At 36.3% G+C, this 23,455-nt stretch overlaps 1 protein-coding gene across 1 annotated transcript in view; it reads left to right on the top strand.

Annotated features, from left to right (window-relative positions):
- The first annotated feature begins 12,674 nt into the window (after nucleotides 1–12,674).
- Nucleotides 12,675–23,455, top strand: part of LOC125657456 (alpha-2C adrenergic receptor-like) — a 32,961-nt gene continuing 22,180 nt past the window's right edge. The window contains exon 1 of the mRNA XM_056148181.1: nucleotides 12,675–13,014. The gene's annotated coding sequence lies outside the window, so the exon portion shown is untranslated. The remainder of the gene's footprint in view (nucleotides 13,015–23,455) is intronic.

Raw genomic sequence — 23,455 nt, 5'->3', positions numbered from 1 at the left:
GTATACGTGATTTTGAATAGGATTTTTTCAATGTTGCTTTGAAATGGGCACATCGAAAAAAAAAACATTTTTGGAAACTATGTATTGATTGTTGTCCCCCATCGCAACGCGGAAGGGGACATAGAAATACCGGTGTCCGTCCGTCCCACTTCACTGCGTGGACGCAACTCCTCAGAAACCGCTCAACAGATTTTATTCATATTTTGTAGGATTGTTAGTTACAATGTGTAGTTGGTCATATTTCGCTGCCATTTTGATTCGACAATTTTGACAGGAGTTATGGGACTTTGTTGAATTTGTATATGCTACAGTATAGGAACACTTTGTGGACGCAACTCCTCTGAAACCGCTCAACGGATTTTGTTCATAATTTGTAGGATTGTTAGTCACCATGTGTAGTTGGCCATATTATGCCGGAATTTTGATGCAACAATTTTGACAAGAGTTATGGGACTGTGTTGAATTTGTACATGCTACACTATAGGAACACTTTGTGGACGCAACTCCTCCGAAACCGCTCAATGGATTTTGTTCATATTTTGTGGGATTTTTAGTCACTATGTGTAGTTGATCATATTGTGCTACCATTTTGATTCAACAAATTTTATAGGAATATTGCATTATCACCTGCATATGGTGTTTATATATCTCAACTGATTCGATATGCAAGAGCTTGTTCTGGGTATAGTCAGTTTTTAAATCGAGGTAAGCTACTGACAAACAAGTTGATGGTACAGGGATTTCAACAGTTTCGATTGAAGTCAGCATTTCGCAAGTTCGTCAATACAACCTCGCATTGGGTCAAATGCTGTCTGACGTGTTTCATACCGATTGTTAAGCCGTTCTTGGCACACTGATTTTGACTGCGGATAACTCCGTTTACCTGATCAGGATATGGGGCTCACGGCGGGTGTGACCAGTCAACAGGGGATGCTTACTCCTCCTAGGCACCTGATCCCACCTCTGGTGTGTCCAGGGGTCCGTGTTTGCCCAACTATCTATTTTGTATTGTTTGTAGGAGTTATCAGATTGATCACTGTTCGTTATCTTCACCTTGCATAGGAGTTATTGGACGTTGTTGAATTTGTATATGCTACACTATAGAAACACTTTGTGGACGCAACTCCTCCGAAACCGCTCGTCGGATATCATTCAAATTTTGTAGGATTGTTTGGCACCATATTTAGTTGATCATATTGCACCGTCATTTTGATTCGACAATTTTTACAGGACTTGTGAAACTTTGTTGAATTTGTATATGCTACACTAAAGAAACACTGTGGACGCAACTCTTCCGAAACCGCTCACCGGATTTCATTCAAAGTTTGTAAGATTGTTAGTCACCCGCCATTTTGATTCGACAAATTTTACAGGAGTTATGGGACTTTTGTGCTTCAACTTTTTTTGCGGCGGTGGGGGACATGGCTACGTGTAGCAATCTTGTTTTAACTAGAATGCAAATGTTTCTCTTTTTGGAGGGTTTCAATTTTAACTTTGATATTTGTCCTTCTGTGGGTTCTCGGCTCGATAAAGTAACCCATCTTCTGTTAGGAAGTATCTTTGGAACAGGAGGGGGGGGGGGGCATACATTGTAAATTTCAGGATTCCTGCACCCCGAGGCCTTAAGGGAGGGGCAAAATATTGACCAATGTTCGAAAATCTTCTCAAGAACCGCGCATGTTTAAGAAAAACTATATGGTAGTGATGTAGAGCAGGAAGGCCTCTACCAAAATTGTAAATTTCATGATATCCGGGATAGGGGTTCTGAACTTAGTGTCAATACTAAATTGAAACTAAATGAATATTTAGACAGTGCAGGTAGTCCTTTACCAAAATTGTATTGATTGATTGAATATTGTTTAACGTCCCGCTCGAGAATATTTCACTCAAAAGGAGACGGTCACCACTGCCGGTGAAGGGCTGCAAAATTTAGGCCTATGCTCGGCGCTTATGGCCATTGAGCAGGGAGGGATCTTTATCGTGCCACACCTGCTGTGCACGGGACCTCGAGTTTTGCGGTCTCATCCGAAGGACCGCCTCATTTAGTCGCCTCTTGCGACAAGCAAGGGGTACTGAGGACCTATTCTAACCCGGATCCCCACGGGACTCCAAAATTGTAAATTTGATGATCCCCGGGGTAGGGGTTCTTACCTAAAGGTGGGGCCAAACTTACTATATAGTATTTATATGTAAGTTTGCTGATACCGTATAAAATCTAAATGCATACTTAGGAATAGTAGAAAAGGATATACGAAATGTGGTGAATTTTACAACCCAGGGTTTTGACTCTAGGAAGGGTCCATTTTTATAGCCCTTCGGAGTAGTGATACCTTTTCACTAGTATTCAGGTGACTAATAAGGCCTGTGGGCCGCTTGTTATTTGATCTGATCTTTGTAATTTGTCTAAAATCATCTTTTTGTAAAATACCTGTACATTTTATTTTCTTTGCAAATTATGAAAACAACACTATTTATCATGTTTATGGTGGAGGAAAAGGCTCACTGGGGGCCGTCAGGGAAACTCAAACACTCACAACGAAACATAATTCAATTAGTTAACCGCCGTAAAATGGCTGAAATATTGCCAAAACGGCGTAAAATCTCAATCAATCATACACTTTGTAAGTCAATTATTATATTATATTTCTAACGAAAAATATGTATTTTGAACATTTTTTTTTCAATCTTGAGCCGTAGAGTAAAAACTTGAAAAATGAAATCACAGAAACAAACGGTAAATAAAAATCATTACTGGTTTCGTCACAGGTATTTGAATTTGAATCGGTAGATATAAATAGAAAACAACAACTATACATATACATACATGTATAAACACGTGTATTAATATATATATATATAATATAGGTTTTTTCTTCTTCCTTTTTTCTATTTATATTTATTTACTGATTAAAATTCAGATACCTGTGGTTTGTTCTTTGTCTACATACAATTTCATTTTAATATAATCATGTTAAACTGTAAAACTTACCAAAATGTGGTCATATTATTTCGTACAGCAAAAAACCACGCGAAAAGTTTTCAAAAAAGACCTTCGGTGTTATTTCGAATATTGTCTGAAGTTTTCATGTAATGCTACCAAGACTCCCGAGAATACCAATAGCCAATGAGAGCACGCCTAACACATCGCGGTCGCCAAACCGGAAGTTTTGAGTCGTTTAGACACTGGATTTTTAGTATGGGTACTGAGCCATTTCATTTGAAGGTCAATGTCAGTGTAATGGAGGGCGTGAGGTAAGAGAGCATGTAGTAGGTACAAGAAGGGATTTTCCGGTCAACATTGTACTGTATGTGTTTGTTAGACGCTGAAATGGATAAAAACAAAATTGTTGGTGGGGGAGGGGTTGTAACGGTGACCTACTTTTTGGTCCTAAAAAAGATGGATATCTTGTGCTAGTATATTGTATAATAGCTTGCAAAGTTTATGAAACAAGCGCCTGTGATTTCATACCCTGATTTGTTTTATCTTGTGACAATGTATCATGGCCCCATATGACTAGGTTGGGGCCACAATTTGGGATCGAATAAAGTTTTTAAAATAACAATTAATTGCTGAACAACAGCAGAGCCAAGTTGAGTTTTGTTAGCAATGTGGCCCATGAGCCTCATGCTTAGAGTTAAGATATGATTTCATTGGGAACATTAGACAATATTTTAATTAACGCTTAATGACAAATGTTAGATTTATTTTCATTAGCATAACGATAATATGTTATTGATCTATTGGGTTTTGCTGTTGTGTACCGATGTTTGCATTTCATTATAAAAGTTACAAAGATCAATCGATAACAGTCTTCCAAATTCCTCAGCAAACAAATGATTCATTGTACATTCTAAAATGTTACTTCCATTACAAAAAGGTATCGGCCTGGGTAGTTCAGTCTTGTAGAGCAAAATATCAACAGGTTTAAGGTAACTCCATATTCGCATTATTATCTGATCAAAGTACAGAAAGTGTATTTATTTCCATTTATTGGAGTTAAATCAAATTGAATATATAGGTCATCACACATTGTAAGATGCAAAACACAAATAAATGGAATCAACGTCAAAAAATTGCAATTTTCCATAAATAACATTATCAAAATTTAACAACGATACAAGTGAAAAATGAAGGAAAAGGAGTAAATGAAAACAGAGTCATTGCCCTTGGATTCAATATTTTGTTTAATTGCTTAATCAATTATGAATTAGACTTTTGAAATAGTATATATAACGTAGACTTTTGAAACAGTTTACATGTCTGTTAAACAAGATTTGTTTACAATAACTATCGGAGAAGACTCCAATAAAATATATGTTCCTACCATGCATAAATGAAAAGTGAAGATAACGAACGGCTATCGATCTCATAACTCCTATAAGGTATATAAAATAGAGAGTTGGGCAAACACGGACCTCTGGATATACCAGAGGTGGGATCAGGAGGTCTAAGCATCCCCAGTCGACCCGTCACACCCACCGTGAGCCTTATATCGTGATCATGTAAACGGAGTAATCTGCCGTCAAAATCAGGGTACCAAGAACGGCCTAACAATCGGTATGATATACATCAGGAGTACCTGGCCCAATGATAGGTTGCATGAATCTAAATAGACCATTAAGTTTGTTAAATCGCATGACGTCCACGAGGTTTGATTCCCACATCTGACTATTTTACCTCTAACTGTAACAAAAATAATACCACCAGACTTGGTTATCACCAAATGGAAATCATTTCTATGATAATGAGATTTCCACATACATGTATGTTGATAGTGACGAACAATTTCAATCCGCGGTGCGTAATTGTTTTTCCAAGTACGATTTGATACAATATTTCAGTAGATTAAACTAGATTGAAAATCTATACTTATAAATTAACGAATTTTGTCAATAATCTCCGAAACGCTTGCTCCAGAGTTACTGCTTGTACCTTTAATATTGTTTCATATGTGAGGTGAAGTCCGTAAGCTATAACACAATCTTACTCGATTAGTAAATTAAAACCCTAGTTTGGTTTTCGATATAGCAAAATTGGGAGTAAAGTGGCGGATATGCTTTGCGGTTCTAAGCCAGTTTTCTTTTTTCTAAAATGACAATGATAACATGACAGAAGTAAATCCGTTGTTTATCGATGCTTGATTTTGATCTGGCAGAAGAAATAAACTTTGATAATTGTTGAATAAACAAAATATGCCTTTTCGTTTCTTCAATTCGTGATTTTAATCTTGAATAAGTGTTATGGAAATTTCCAGGACGAAGCGCCCATGCAGAACGAGGCAAAAGTCATAAACGCTTAGGTCTACAACCAATCGCACATTCTCGGGCCTTTCCGGCAAGCCGAGAAGTTGCGATTGGTTCACAACATGATCAGCATAAAATTGTGTCGGTGTTCAGAGTTAGTTATTCTTTAAATAGTTTTGATTAGGCTCATATTTATCATTTTAGGAAGATTATAATTATATTACGTATATGCATCTCATTCAACAAAGGAACCCACCCCCTTCCGAGAACAACGATCTGACACATCGATAAATCTTTAAAAACGATATATATTCATTTGATATTTTTGATTTTCTCAATTTTTTCATGATTATAGAATTAACTATTACGACAAACTTTTTGTAATAATTTATTAACAGTTACTGATATGTACAAACACATTTATTTTTTTTTTGGTTGAACGTGTTTTGTGATGACAAAGATCTTGAAAGTAAGTATTAAGTCGAAAACTGTCCAATGTGTCAGATATAGAATGGTCCGGTACTGTTCTGGAAAGTTTGCGCCTGATAACTTGAAACATTTTACCGAAATTAGGTTGTACAATGTCCAAGAAATCAGACCACTGTTTATAATATAGCAGTTTTTCTGTTTGTCATTCCAGTGGCGGATCCGGGAGTCGGACCCCCACCCCGCAGCTTTCGTCAGAAAATATTGCTAAAAAGTGTTAACAAATCACGCATTGTGAGGGTGAACTCCCTTTTTAAAAAATCCTGGATCCGCCTCTGCATACATAGTGTTTTCGATTTTTGCGTTTGACGAGAAGAAACGACGTGTATTCATAATGTTGGCCTTAAATTGTCACACTGGATAAAAACTACCATTATAAACACATTTTGAAATTATGAACTACCGTTCATTTTCATTTTGTCTTTGGTCAACTATCGGCATGACGGATTACAATTGCATTCATAATATCATTATCTAATTTTCAATACGGAAAGAGATCATTTATGTTACATAAGGAACATTTAATTTGGAGCTCCGAGTGACTTCCTGATAATCAAGTTTTATTGACATTCAATTCATGTGCGCAACAATTCAAACAGGCATTAAAAAGTCCTTCCTCTATGCAATATTGTGATTTTTCCGCGCTTGCGTGGGATTTCACAAAGTATTCTAAATAGAAATTCGTGTTTAAAGTAAGTCCTCCGTTCTTGGTCTCTAGACCAGTTAGTTAACGTGGATATACATAAGCATTTTTAAAAAAAAACCATTTTATAAATATCCATATTTTAGACAATTTCAAAAACTTGTGTTAATGTTGCTGTATTGATGCTGCGTCGTCGTTTCATGAACACAAAACAACAGTCTACTGTTGCAATTCAAATGATATTAACGAATGCTGATGTTGCAGTGTATATTTCTAGCATAATGTTGCGGTGCTGATGTTGCCATGTATATTTGAAAATTTCTGGTATATTGTTGCGGTGTATGTATTCATATGTAAATTGTTGCTATAATGTTGGTGCTTTCATTCTTAATATGGTTTTGACTGTACATTCTGTCACATCAAAATACCATACACTCTGTAACTTTATTAGATTAGAATGGGGGAAGCCTGCAATTATTTGTCTACAAAGTATAATGCAGGATCTATACAACTATTACGTGACAGTTCGATAATGCATATCGGTGCATTGAAATTCAAATAAATCTGTTGCTAGCCTTGAAGTATCCAATGTTGCCAGGGACTCTGGGGAGAGAAAATTAAAAACTAATTAGCAGCTGTTCTATCACCCAGTATATATATGTAATTTCAAGACCTACACACCAGTAACACTTGTGAATTAATGTCTCGTATTGGCGATAAGTGACTGAATTGAGACGATCAAACGTTCACAATGGTGGATGTTATCGCACTAAGGCTGCAATGACAACAAACGAATGCGGGATGACAGTTAGAATCGTGCTGATATAAAATCAATCTGCAGCCCGATATAGTCAAGTTGACAACGCATCGATCTCCCTTAATCCGTTCTTTCAAGAGACAGGGACATCAACCCTCTCTTCTTTAACTCTGAAACGGAAGTTCACAGAAAAGCTTCCATTGCAAAAAGAATAAAACTTGCAGCATTGTACTTATGAAAACAAATACGAATATAAGACAGGTCTTATTTTTTTTAAACTAGTAATCGCAGCGAAGTACATGGTCACATTTTGTCAGCGCCTGTCTTAGAATTAGTGAAGATTCGTTTTCGTCCAAGCGCTATGCGTTGCACAAGCCTAACAAATCATTTCTTCACAGATTGACGTATAAAGCTTCCTGTCCATTCGTTGCTGTTTCAGCTGTAATTCAACAGCTTATTCAATTTGTTACATGTTTAATCAGCCGTCTTAAGAATGAACGCGGCAGAAGCAATATATGCACAGGTCAATTGAGTGATTGTCCTTCACTTACTCCAAAGCCTTAACTGTATAGTGCTGGAGATGATAAAAATAACTAGACAGCTTTTTTTGTATCTATAATGTTTATATGTAAAGTTCATACAGTATGTACCCCTACAAAGGATGTGTACTTTGTAAACACGTTAGATTTTGAACGCATCATCAATATCTAAATGACGAAACAGCAGGGGGAGAAGGAGGATAAATCATCAAAGGAAGCATTCGAAAAGCGCTACGAATAGGGATCATTGAGCAACATGAAATTACAAAGGTTTTCATACTAGTTCTCCCGTAAAATGATAATATTGGTGAGAAAATTACAAAACTTGTTTTAGCGCATTCAATTTTTTTTCCACAATTTAAGGTGTTGGGAGTCAATTTTTAATGTTTAGCCCAAGGTTAAAGGGGTGTAAAAATTCGCGCTAATCACTTGATTTAACGATGTTCCATCTGACAGTTCTGAAGTGAATTCTATGTTTGTAACGTATTGCATGTTTGGATATTTAATTACTGTAGTTGTGTTCCTCTTTTATGAAACTTTGCTGTACACTAAAGCACTTGGTCAACTGTAGCAGTATATAAAAGATAGTGTACAAGATAGGTCACCTTTCCTGTGCAATCAGCATTGATACGAAGATTGACCAATGCACGTAGACAGTGGGTCTTTCAAAGTTCTTCCGCATGCGGAAAAAACTTCTTTCCATACTAATTTATATGATATAATTATCTTTCCTTGAATTCTTCTATATAGTGGTTGATCAAGCTATACATGCAGCTGCATAACTGTAGCTTTCAAGAGAAGAATGAAAGATTGATGATTCAGGGATTTATCTTCGTAATTTGACTTTTTAATAACAAAGAATCTTTACAATATCTTCCAACCACACCTTTGTAAACACATACTTACATTCAAACATTCATCAAAACTCATTCGATCCGGGGGGAGGGGGATCCAGGTTAGCATAGGTCCTCAGTAATTTTTTGCTTGTCGTAAGAGGCGACTAAATGGGACGGTCCTTCGGATGAGACCACAAAAACGGAGGCCCCTTGTCACTGCAGGTGTGGCACTACCTACTCCATTGCCGCGCCGAGCATAAGCCTAAATTTTCAGCCCCTCACCGGCAATGGAAGATTCTCGAGAGGGACGTTAAACAATCAAATTAATCAAACCCCATTTGAAGTGAAACATCACAACTTCAATAATCTAAAGGGAAAGGCAACCCTGACCACATTGCTGCTATTGTGAATAAAGTATTACTTACTGATATCGTAAATCCCAGTTTTTAACAACAAAAATCCTGGCTTAACGATTAAATCATTATTAATCCATCATATATTTTAAATTACCCGCCGCTAAGAGAGCAGTCATTGAAGTTTGATTTGTGACGTCGCACCCTTGGTTCCGGTTTATTTAATCAACAGCACTGTAAACTTGACAAGTCACCAACAATTAAGTTTCGAGCCGTATACATTTGAGCCCGTTCTTTTGCAAAAAGAAATTAAGAAAGGAATACGTATAGTCGAGTCGCAGACCAGGCAGACGGTACGTTTCTCTATATAAATTTCTCGAACCTCAACTTGTCATTATGGAAATGATGGATCCACAGTTTACATAATCTTTTCTTTTCGGATTACTGAATTTCGAAAAGAAAAAACCTTTTTCACATCTACCCTTCGCAATAGTGTAATTAACTACTTGACAGGAAGGCATCAACCTATTTATTCGTAAATTCTACGACATGCACATTTTTGATGATCTCTTCAAAACCGGAACAGACGGTGTGACGTCAAAATTATTGATATTTTTGGTCTTGAATACAAAAGGCTTCTACATCATGGCAGCCTCTATAGACAACGAGAATTTGAATTTTTAACGTTTTCAAATTAGTACTGAAGCTTATCTAGGCCGTATATCAACAGAATAGTATGACAAATTTTTATCCCCAAATTAATCCTATCATGTATCCTGTTAATTTTTTGGGGGTTACCTTCCCCTTTTATTCTTTTCCGACCCCCTATTCCTATCGGTATGAGGGTGAAGTCAAACTGCAAGAGATATTTTGTTTAAAGTGACGCCGTTCAACTAAGTAGCTCTGTGGCAACAAATCAACACACACAGCTGACAGGAAATATTGATGATCCGTTGAAGTGGATATCCAGTTTTATAAAGACATTTTTTAAAGTTTGAGAATCATCTCTGTATTTTATGTTTCATTAATCGACAGCCATATAAATCAAAACCGTTAATGTCTTAGTTGTGTGACTGCGATTTGTAAATGTATAGAATCTGATACGCGCTGCACGCGTCCAACGTGTCACATGTGAATTTTATTTAATGTACTCCCATCTAGTTGACAAACAAAAGATAATGAAGTATGAGTATTTCGAAAAAGGGGGGGTTTCATTGCTAAAGGATGAGCAATTCAAACGAAATACAAAATTTAAGGTCGATATCATTTCACTGTATCGTAAATATATTTGGTCACAACAGTCTGATCTCCTTCAGTACCTATTATACAATTAGCTAGTTTCCTGATGATTCACTCTCGCGTACGGAGGCTGACATCGTAATATGTTATATAATGTAAATGGTAAATACGAGAATGTCAGAAAGGAGGTCTGCAGAAGAATGAATTAGAACACGTGTACTAATGCTTTACTCTCTAAACTTGAGTGTTGATTTGCTGTCGTTACATCGTAACATGTAACATGGGCATTCATAACTTTGTATTGGCCTCCTAATTGTGTTACTTATAAAGTACCAAGTAGGGGGATTATCAATTTATATTAGGATCCTAGAAATTGCTTCAACTTTTAAATTTCTCCTCTTTTCAAGCAATTCATGCATTGATTAATGGATGATCGTGTTATGTGCCGACCAAGTTATCACACGAATTCCACCGTTTACGTTCAGTCCTCATAATAATTCGATGCAGGTATAGATTATTGAACTACAAGTACTTGCTATTTGACGTAGCTTATCCTCCTTTGAATCATTAAAACAAAATTGCTTTCACCTATGATACATTTGTCTCGTTTCAAAAATATAAATTGCGAACATGCTCTTGACGGAAAGTAACCAAGATTAAAGAAAATTGGAAATTTTTTAATAATTTGAAAAAATTTGTGTGTGTGGCACACCTTAAAACACACAAGAGGTGTGGCACGCTAAAGAACCCTCACGGCTTAATGGCCGTAAGCGCCGAGCATAGGTCTAACGTTGAAGGTTTTCAGCGGTCTTAGTGACGTCTCCACATGAGTGAAAAATTCTCGAGAGGGACGTTAAACAAGACACAATTAATCCCATTTTATGTACATGTACTATTATTATTTATCTTTCTTTAAGTATTGTCGATTTAAAAAAAAAAAGAATTTAATGCATCTTTTCCAATAAAACAGTATTTCGTTATCAGAGAACTACTCAGTCTACTGGGCGTAAGAATTATTTTGCACTTATACAATCGGCACAATCTTGTATATCTGGTTTGTAGTGTTTGTGAGATGATTTTGGACGTCAATATAAGATTAACTTAATAAAGTCTTCGCATTAAGTGGATTTTCTACGAAATTAATATCAGTAACCAAGATCTTATCAAGATCGAAATAAAGAAAGCTCTAAAGTCACGGAGAAATATTTCTGGACACGTTCTATACAATATGGATATATGTAAATTTAATAAACCATCCAAATCTCTCTGGAATTCAACGCTAGCTTTTTACACATCAGGTACATGTAAATTGCGAATCCATTTATTATAGCTTTTGGGCGCATAATATGCGAGTTCATTAAATTTTTCCAAGTTCTTAATAACTTTTATTATTTCTTAGCAATAGTTAAAAATGCGGAGATGTGCGGATTTTGTTATTTCTCGTACGTGTAGCAATAACGCTAAAATTATGTTCGACAATTGTTTGATTATAAAATCTTAAGCCAAGTGGGCGCTCTTCCATCCACTTTTCAGCTATTTAAGGTACATGTAGACTGGGATTGATTTGAATTTTAATATCTCTAGCATGAATCATTTTTCATGACACGTGCCCAGTATGGGGCTCCCATCCGACAGACACAATTTTTTTTTTAAAAAGACACTTAGGGAATAAATTTCAGGTTTTTTTTAAAAATGCATGACGGTAGAGCAGAAACGCGTCACACCGGCATACCTCATGTAGCGTTTCATAAGAATGTCTTGGCGTGAAGCGTTGCAATTCATATCCTCATGTATTTCCAAACATGATTTTTAAAGATATATATTTAAATTCGACTTAAACTTTTGTCGGAATCCCCAGCCGTTAAAATTGACATACTATATTTATCAAGATTCATACACGCATTGTTCACAATTGCAGCGCATTAATGAGGAAATGGCTATCTTTTCAATCTGTAAAGATTCTGAGAGCGAAAAAATTGGACATGTGAGTATTGTTTGATGTGCAAAACTGTTGTTGGTACATGTACAAAAACATGTACTCTCATTTAAAATGATGGAAACGATTTGTATACAACATGAAGGTTTAATAGAAACAAATACCGACCATTCTATGATAGAGAGTAAAATATACAGGAATAGCCACATTACGTAAAGGGAACAAAATTGAACTAAAACCAACACTTATCGAATTTGATACCTTATTCAGTCGTCTGTACATGTGACAACCATATGACTGACAGCATTCAACCTGTGGTATTTTGTCACCATCGCTGAGTGACAAACTAATTTGGAAGATTTTCGGATGGATTGCAATTCCAAAGAGTCATTCATTATCATAATAACATAAGATTTCACACATCAAATACGCTGTATTTGTGATGAGTTTTAATTTAAATGAAATCGATGTAAAAGTAGAGTATAACGCCTCAGCCTGTCCGTGCTATCGACCGCTGGACGGACCCTTAAATAGCGCCAAGCGTTTGTTTCAACGAGAAGAGGGTGACAAACACCGCTACCCATCGCACCATTAGTGCTAATTTGTATGGGGTGAAAAGAACTTCATCAAACAAGGTCAAAAGTAGCAATCTGTTGCAAAGGGAAATTTTGAGAGAAGTTTCCTGTAGCTATATTTCATACGGTCAATTTATTCCGTTTTTATTGGTGGACAGAGACGTGAAGTATAGCTGAGAGCTACTGTCGATAGAAATATTGAGTACTGGGTGAGAAGCGTGTTTCTTATCCTATCTAATGACCGCCACGTTATCATATTGCTGCTGACAATGCTAACAGGTTGATACACAGACATTAGACTGCAAGTCCGATGCAGCGCTTTAACAGCGTTCAAAATAGATACTATTTACCAGTTCGAAAACATCTGTGTACCGTGAAGACAGCTGGTGATTTTATCGTTCTACAGGTAAGTTAAGAATTTATTTTTTCTTATTGTGGGGAATTTACCACCTGTTCAGTGCAACACGCAACATCCGGTAATGTCTTGGTCAAAATTTAGGAACAATGCAATTTCTCCATAATTCATGATCATTGCATGGAGAAAATATGGAGGAAAGAATTCGGTTATATTTACGCATTAAAGTAAGGTTTAAATTAAGGTTTGTGTGAAATTTAGCAGGAATGGATTTTTTTGGTCGCAAAATCAATAATACATTTAACTTCGGACACAACAAAGTCCGGGGCTTTTGCTACACTTTAAAACAGTGATTCCTAGAAAAATGAGAATGCATATGATGGGAGGTTACGACCGAGATCATACGTATTCGTAAAACTTACTATCAATCTTCAAATACAGATGTTCATCCTATTAAGTCCCGTGGGGATCCAGGTTAGAATAGGTCCTCAGTACCCCTTGTTTGTCGTAAGGGGCAACTAAATGGGGCGTTCCTTCGCCGAGCATAAGCCTAAATGTGTAGCCTTTCACCAGTAATGGTGATGTCTCCATATGAGTGAAAGATTCTCGAGAGGGACGTTAAATAATATTGAATCAATCAATCGTCATTTCAAAATATCGTTGGAGAAAAAATCCCAACATTTTCAATGTGGTAATTAATTTGTGGTAAAATGTGTTACAATTAAAAATCCGAAATTTGTAGAGTATTAGACTTTCATACTCTGTATTATCTATGAACTCGGGTTTTGTTTTTAGTAAGTTAATTTTTGTAAGTTCGTAAATCCGTGGCATGGCCGTATGAAATCAAAGCCATAAATGTTCTTTCGCCAAACGTTCGCGGGTCTTTTGGATATACTCAGGCCTGTGTCACAGCAGGCATTACCACGATCATTAAAGAACCCTCACTGCGACGTCCCTGAGCGTCGGGTAACTTTCTAAACCGTGGTACACAACACGAGGATTACTCCCATATCAATAACATCTTATGGGAGGAAATTTCCAATAGCAGTATTCCTCCCATAGCATAACGATCTGATTTTATACGATTAAAAACACCACCATTTTCCTTTTGGATTTTAAGGTGGATATTAAAATTTATGAGCTACATGTGCGAGATGGAATAAAATCCAATCATTTGAATTTGCAATGTGTCTTGATAGAGTGGAGAGTGTACAAAAATTTGGACATTGCATACCCAGAGTTACATATGGGCGTTTTATTATTGGAGATCTGGAAGCATTGTATTTCTGAAAAACAAGTACAGATCCATCTATTTATACATAATACTTGTATCCAATGTTTTGCATTAACTGAGATTTCGCACCTTACATATTATGTAAGGTACGAAATCTCAGTTAATGCAAAACATTGGATATAAGTATTATTTCGTTCATCAAATGTACACAGCGGTATTGATAAGCTTGCTAGCAGTAATAATGAAAACCGAGTTCCATGTCATCTATAAATTACATTCAACGTTCTGCACTACTGCAGAAATATACGCATTTACAAAGTTAAGAATAATAAAGTTGGTCGTATCATACTACAGTATTACAGTAAATACTAATTTGTATGACTGAACCTTTAATTAGTCATCCCGCAACCTAGTTGGATTGTGTGCATTCATGCTAGTAATAGCTTAGGTTAATATCCATACAATAAACCAGTATCAAACATCGATCAAAGAGTCTGCTAATTATCTCAGGAATTACTTTACCAATGAAGTCTGTTTGTCCGTCATTGTTTGTAGCCTCACGTCTTGGCGATGATATTTCGCTCGTATCGAGACGACATCACAGGTATAATATCAAATCAAGATCAACGATGTACAAACTTAAATGTTAAAACATTGAGAGTCACTTGATGTGGCACCAAGAAACAATAGAGTTACATATTTCTTTTATACTATGTAGATTGTTTGATCGAATGATAATCTACACTATGAACTTCCCTTATTTAAAGGGCGATCAGTTATGTATCATCTGATCAGGCCAGTTTAGTTGGACATAAAATTAACCGAGGGTCCGTTTTGATCTTGGTTTTAAATCTTATAATGAAAAATACGAAGTTGACGTACATTCTGAGACTGAAATCAAAATTGCACCAATAACAGTGAATGCCATTTCATGTTGAAAAAGACTTATTGTTGTTAACATTGCGGCACGTTACATATAACTCTACTAAATACTGTTAACAGCTTTAAATGAATGCCACAAATGGACCCAGACTAATTAATGCACAGTAGTTACTTCATCAAGTCAAAACTCCCGCGACACGGGATATCGGTATAAATGTTCTCGCTTTGAAAGACCAGTAACTTTCAATTCAAATGCCAAGTGTTCGTGGAAGGAATAGTCTACTTTCAAGCGTTATAATGACTCGGATCTGTCGCGCAATGGCTTGAACCTGAGCAGGATGAATAACATTTCAAAAGTAATACAATGTATCTGGTCCAATAAAATGTTTATAAATTTTAGTACGAAAGCTTCTCGGGGATTAAACAAACGGCATTGCCAGATATCCCGATTTTGCAGAAGAAATTATTGCTCTTTAGTTACCAGTTTATTACAAAATACCGGAAACCCGCTGTGCTCTTTATCTTCGACCTCTCGTTTTTGCGTTCTACGGATGGTTATTATTATCGTGAAAATTGAAATATGATCGAAATAATCGGCGGAGGTACATGATACTCTTTAACCTGTAACAGTTATGTCTTAAAAATAAACCATTGAATATACATCATTGTGGAATGTTGAAAATAGGATTTAAGACGGACTGATCGCGATGACCTAGTCATTTAGATGCTCAGTTCACAAGCGGAAGGTCCCGGGTTTAATTCTCAATGCCGGCGCCTCGTCACATCTTAGACTTTTAAGGATGGATTATTGTCACCATTAAGACAAATTAGATGATATAAGTTCTATGAACCAAACGGGGCATGTAGCACATATTCTTTCTTAGGTATGGTTATAACATTGAACGCTTAAAATGGGATCTGGGCAATTTACAGGGGACTATATTTTTAGTACATCATCAACGAAGTAAAATATTACACACTTTCCTTGTTTGAATGTACTGAGTTTCTTCCCCTCCCAAGTAGAACAAAATCAAAGCAAAAGATTTTCAAATGTATGGGGAGAAATCATGACTGACAGAGTATAGTAAATTTGTATACCTTGATTTTCCTACCCATTTAGGGACTATTTTAAATGCCCTACACATCTGATATTTTAGTAACGAGAGACTTATGAAATCACCTTTCTGTCTCTCTCTCTCCTTATACATAATCTGATACTCCTACTTTATTTTGTGTCGTTTATTACATAAAAACTTCCAAAAATCTCGGAATAAAGGTGTATCAGAAATTATGTAATACTTGAATCTAAATTTTCGCCATGGGATTGTTAATGTTGATTAGTTCTGCTATGCAAACAGTTATCAATCTCATAATTCCTAAAAAGGAATACAAAATAAAGAGTTGAGCAAATACGAACCCCTGGACATAACAGAGGTGGGATCAGCTTCCTAGGAGTAAGCATCCCTGTCGACCAGTCACACCGGCATGAGTTCTGTCTTATTATATATATATATATATATATATATATATATATATATACATGTATATATATATAAATGAAATGAAATTTCAAGATCATTTGATATAAGAGTGTGACTTTCAAATGACATTGACAAGAACCGCGACATTTAATTCTGTTTGTCTGCAAAGAATGAATACATTAAATGGTTCTTGCATACAAAATATAATGTTTATATTCACAATGATTTTGCCTTTGATAACGTCAAGATAACAACTGTAATGAATGCGATGTAGCCGTTAACAATGCGCGTATGAAACTTGATGAATATAGTATGTCTATTTTAACCATAAAAACGTAGGTCTAGTGTATTGGAAGGCCTTTTCACGACAGCGAACCAACAGAGTGCTGCTATAGCCTTAATGAGGTGACATGCATAGGTGAATAATTGTGGCCCTTAACACAAACAGGAGATGCTTAGCTTGATGTTGGGAATCACATATATGTAAATTTGGTATCGATATGTGAGCAATGTTTTCTATGGCAATCAATAATCAAAGTGAAGTTGATTATCATGATTATGAAATGTGTGTCCGATATATTGAAGAATATTTCAGTCATAGAGACGGTTTAGTACCACAAATTTTAATCTTTGCAATGTTAATGCCTTCTGTAATACGGGGCTTCGTTTTTAGGTCATATTCTAAACACCTGCCACTCTCAGTTCTAATGTCGGGCTCTTGGCGTAGTTAACTACAAATGTTAACGTCGACGCGACGCCGCGACCGAGAATTGAACCCGGGAAGCGAAAGCCTTAACCATTAGACCACTGCACCGGAGGTTTGAAATGTTTATACATGTACCTGGTAGCAAACCACTGGATCAATTCAATTAAGTGCTAAATATTTTTTTAATTAGGTTATTGAAAATGTAAAAAACAACAAACAAAAAAACCCAACAACAAATAGTTGATATTAATGAATTGCAGATACAAATGTGAGTTGCGAGTTCGACAACGATACTTTACATCGACTTGGCTACAAAATAGCCGATATTTCTTGCAACCTTTCATAAATTATTCTCTCTAAGAAGTTAATCTTTATACCTGGCGTAGAATGTAAAATTTATTCATGTCGGTGTATTACAATGTAGATGAAGTTTACTTCCTTGTTTATGTTACATGTACCACCTAAAGAACGTCTTGCAAATCCTAAATCAGATATAATTTAAAAGGCATCTTTACAGGTTTATTTTAACATATATTCTACTTCTTGTCTAATAAGAAGTTGTTTCTAACGTTTAAAGCAAAGGCAAGTATTTTGGTTTCATACTAACGTCTTAACAATCGCATTGGATTGGTTTTTGTAATAAAAGTTTCCACAATATGTTGTTAATATCTTTCATCAATATTTGAATTAATTTAAGTAGCAAACTCCACGTTTTATTTCGTTGAAATACAGTTATACGCACTCATCATTACCGCATTTTGTTGCTTAATTGAGCAAAAATCAACCAAGGATCTAGGCGAAACAGGCAATATTGAAGCACTAATTTTGAGAACGATGTGTGTTCTCGGTGTCAGGAGTTAGAGGCAGAATTTTTGTTTTTTGCCGCACGGTTGAAGGTAAAGTATATAATCAGAGTCGATCACTTCGCGCTGTGTGAACGAAAGACGCTATCAGCTGGAAAAAATCGAGAGACTGTTGAGTAATTAATGAAGAAATTAAAGCCCTACAAAATAATTCCTGGAGATTGGTTGCTATGTTGTGACTTGTTCAGAGAAGACAAACGCAGAACCCCTTGGAATAGATGAGAATGAGTGACATGTGATTTCCAGGTAGAATTAGAAGGAAGTCTCTCGGAGATTGATTAGAGCGCTTTAATTCAATTTGTCTCCCTTTTTTAATATCGGAAACAGCCAAGCGAATGACAAATAAAGAAATGAAATCCGGCAGTGGCTTATTGGAGTTTTGTATCAAGCATCAGTAAATTTGTTGAGAACTATATTGTGGTCCTTACCATAAAAATCAACAAGTTTATCAATTAGGATGAATCCTAATAATTTAGTCAGTTTCTGGTAGTATTCCTGATACGCTGTAAATTCAACTTTATTAGAGCTCACATCTGCGTCCTATTTCATAATTTCTCCATCTTGAAGACAAAAATAGATATACTTCACGGAAATCTGTTCAGGTGCACAGACATTCTCGGCTCCTGCTTGTTGGGGAATTAGTCTCTGCTTTCTATCAAAGGAAATATAATTATTATAGTAGTTAGATGACAATGATATTCCCCATTTCCAGATTATTATTACAAACAATGGATATTAAATTAAATATAAAAGAAAACGGCGCAGCAGTAAGTACATTAACCGTTATTATTTGCGACAGATTCCAGAATAGTTTCGGGTGATTGATGAAGATGCATGTACCAAAATATTTGATTTTCCTACAGAAAACAAACTTAATTAACTCATGATCATCAATATCTGGTTTCACACACCAATGGACTGGAAAATTGGAAGTACGAATGTACATATCGCATCCCTCCTCTTGAATGTTTGAGTTGTGTCTGGTGTATGTGCAAAAGGAAAAGAGCATGTGGTGTCTCCGTGAGTACATTCTTGAGATACAAGTCGTCATGGTAACGCGTATTAAGACATTGTTTGATTTTGGTTTTTAGTTTATTGACGTGAAAGATAGTGTTCACTTAAATCGCCTTGTGGACACTTTCAATACGGAGATATAATGTGATTTTAAATCAGAGCAAGCATTCTCCTATCTGAAATGAAATCGATTCTAATCACAATATTCGTTACCCGCTCAAATAACGCTTGCAAGATACATCAAGAGATAAAAACATGGGCTTGTTTTACACTCTTGATTTTATTCACAAGAAAGGGTTTGCGTTTTTGTAATATAATAAAATGGACATCATTAACAGGTGATTTTATTCGGATTTAACGTAGCTCATTGGTTTACTGATCGACACCCCCCTCCCCGAAAAGCTAGTCTGAAAAATTTGTCACCTTAATCTTTGAACGCGCGTTTCAAATCTGGCGTTTCTAATTAATAGAAGATGGGTGTTTTGGGGGAAAAAACCGTCCCTTTGTATTTCATGCTAAAAAAGGATAAACACTGACTGATGATCGAATGCACATGAAGCAATTTTGACGTAGTTTAAAATGAAAGTCGCCAAGTACATTTTCTGCTAATACCAACTGTGTACGTGTTTTTACAATTAGTCCCCTATCAACGAAGCTTTGCACACTGTCTGTCCGTCCGGCAAATCAGTTTTTCGCACTTTTTTCCTCATGCTTGCAGATGTTCTTTTGATATTTCGCACTTTACTTTACCATGACCACGTTACAGAACAATTTCGAATTTTTTCCGGTCCATTGAGTTTGTGCAGAGTTATGGCCCTTGGACTTAGAAAAATAACTGAAATACTCAGTTTTCCGTACTTCTTGTCACCATGCTCGTAGATATTCAATTGATATTTGGTACATTGCTTTACCAAGATAAAGTACAGATCAAGTTCGAGTTTTGTTCCAGTATATTGATTTTTGTTTTCGCTGAGTTATGACACTTGAACATAGAAAATATGGAATGTGAATCTCGTCTATGGCGTTTAATTTATAGGGCCTGATTATTCTTGTGCATAAACTGTTGACGTGTGATATTTCACACGAAATATTACGCAGACGACTTGACTTGTGGTCGGGAGGAAGCACGAATTCCTATGCAATACTTACAAATGCTTGTTTTGGATGGAAATCGGTAGTCATTCAATCAAATATTTAATATATACGCTGCAATGTGTCTGTGTTTCGCAGGCGGGTCTTAATTATGAAACAATCAACATACATTTCTATCTATCAACTGGACAACACACAATCCTGCAGGAGGTCTGAAATAACCCGTATCTCGGGCTCACCGTCCCAAGTGATCTGAAATGGTCAACACAAATAAAAACAAGAAGTTCTACTTTGGGCTTCATCCGACGAAACATTCAACATTCTCCACCCGTAACTCCGCTTGTTTAATTTTCGTCAGATCGACACCCTTAAAGTATGGGGTGGTTATTTGGGATCCATACATACAATCTGACGAAGACAGGCATGAGCGAATCCAGAGGAAGGAGACGCGCTTCATCACAGGAAATTATAGGTCGCGAGATCAATGATACATGTATGTTTCGTAGATCTAATGAATCCTGCAAGAACATCGGAAAGAGATGTGACTGTTGTCTTATGCAAGATGATTGAGGACGACCTGGCTTCGGTCACCCATCCAAATTAACAAGACAAAGTGCTATATATATGTACATGTCGTTATGTTGCTTCTAAATTCAAATACTTTGAAAACAGAAACATCGCACAAACGTTACAGTGTATTAACAACAGTTGCTGCTTCAATATGCACCAATGTACGAAAAATTTCATTGTTTACAATAACAGCCAGAGACCCGAACGAAGAGTGTGACAGTGATATATCCGCGCTAAAGGCTAAGTGCCTGTGAAATCTGACAAGTGTCTGTGACCAAGTCTGTTGCATGCGCTCGCAAGCCCGTTGATGAAACGTCAGTATTGGAGTATTCAAAGTACTCGTACCGATAGATTGTGACATCAACTAACTCATGAGCTACATGTACGACACCAGACGTCTCAACTTAATTAGAATTAAAGAGGTGATAAGAAATGAATTTTCGGATGAAAAGAAAATTCGTAAAGTAAACCTTTCCATTATAGTACTTTTTGAAAATAACTGAATGAAAATTTCCATTAAATGTACCAATACCAAAATCTCCTACCAGATTATCAGTGAACGTTTAACCCCTAAAGAAACTACTCTTTCTTCAACATTGGCATGCACAGTAGATAATATCCAAACGCAAATTAGCAACATCCGCTAATTCGACAACCATGGATTTGGTTTTTTTTCACTTTGGTAACCGTCAATCTGAAAATGAAAGTATGGGGAAGATGTTCGGTTTAATTATCTAAGGCACCTCACCAATAGAAAATCCACCGGTATTAAAAAATGGCCTCAACCTGAAACTTTTCCACTGTTTGTAGTCTTGAAAACGCCTCATATTTCATCCACGTTTATTAACGTTATCATCACGTGTTACACGCGTATACAGGTATATATGGTAACGGATTATATTAGGTTATCATCAGTGTGTTACATGTACATATAGTAAAGGAATGATTGATTGATAGTTGTATAGCGTCCCTCTCCAGAATCCTTCACTCATATGGAGAAGTCACCACTGCCGGTGAAGGGTTGCAAAACTATGCTCGGCGCTTATGGTCATTGAGCAGGGAGATATCTTTATCATGCTGTGACACGGGGCCTCGGTTTTTGCGGTCTCATCTGAAGAACAGCCCCATTTAGTCGCCTTCTACGACAAGCAAGAGGGTACTGAGGACCTATTCTATCCCGAATCTCCACAGGATTATAGTAACGGATTATATTAGGTTATCATCACGTATTATACATGTACATATAGTAACGGATTATATTAGATTATCACCTCATGTTATATATATAGTAACGGATTATATTAGGTTATCATCACGTGTTATATATATAAGATACAATGTAAGGATTCAGTACTCCTTTCTTGTGTCCTATGTAGGCCGGATTAGAATAGGTCCTCAGTACACCTTGTTGTCGTATGTACATTGTGTACTGTTAGACTGTCGTAAAATAAAACACCGATTGTAGAGGCTTGGGCAATGATTGCCGAATGGCTAATTGTAGTGTTGGATTTTTTTTATTTCTTTAAAAATATGATAGAGAGGATGAAGAGGTTCTTTGGAGGGTAGACGTAGATCGAGACTCTGGTATAAATGTCCTCACAGTGCAGTGATCTTATCACTTAAACGAACTGACGAGCAACAACAGAACATGAAACAGATATAGCCTTTGAAAAACAAAACCTGGAATAGTAAACCTCTATGTAAGGAAAGTCTTCTCTACATTTTTATTTGAGGTCCATAGACCTTGTGCTTAAGCGTCACGTTCAATCATTGGAAAAATCCCTTGTTTGAATTCATCTCCCCAGATATTCTTATCTGTTTGGAGACTCAAACAAAATAATTTACATATAGATAGAGCACCTTCTAGGAATCGTGATTATAACAGATCTTAAGTTCTTAGGATCAACGTTTGCTAATTTTGATTTCCAAAATATTTTTCTCTCTACGCATGCTCAGATTCCAGTATATTTCAAACACAATTAGATGCAGGGCTGACTAAATGATATTGAAGTGGTGTAAGGCAAACAGAAAACAACACTGTTCTCTGTAAATCAACTTTTAGTTCGCCTTTGGCACATTACGATGACAAGCGCCTGTCGCCAATGCTTGCTCTCATATACCATTATTAGGCTTTAGCTCGAAATGTAACAGATATGAGCAACTTGGAGAAACCCAATATTTACTGTTCATATTAATTTACAAATCCCCCGTTCCCCTGTATTCGATATTTGACGCATGCTTCACTGTCGCCAACTATTTCCATCACGTTTGGTCTAGTGTGTAATATATCGCCAAACAATACACATCGTGATGGTAGATTTACACTTTCATTGTTCACCTTCTACATTACATTGTCAATAAAAAAAATAAAGATATATAATCAACATTGAAAAAAAGTTCTGTCTGAGTAATAGGATGGCTACCTTTTAAGCAGCTTATTCTGTATATTGCGGTGTACGTCACGTCATAGTATGAATAGCTATCCCAATTAATTGAAAAGGAGTACCGAGTGTTTTAGATATATATAGAGACAATCCTTGTTCGTTATCTTGAACATGTTTAGATTAATCCGATCTCAGAGGAATGGTGTTTAGACTTCCTTGTTGTATGGGAAGGGGTAATCGCATTTGATTGCTATATTGTAATATTT

Source organism: Ostrea edulis, chromosome 1 (assembly GCF_947568905.1).
Source record: "Ostrea edulis chromosome 1, xbOstEdul1.1, whole genome shotgun sequence".
Classification (NCBI taxonomy): Eukaryota; Metazoa; Mollusca; class Bivalvia; order Ostreida; family Ostreidae; genus Ostrea; species Ostrea edulis.
This window is presented reverse-complemented; position numbering and strand designations above follow the sequence as displayed.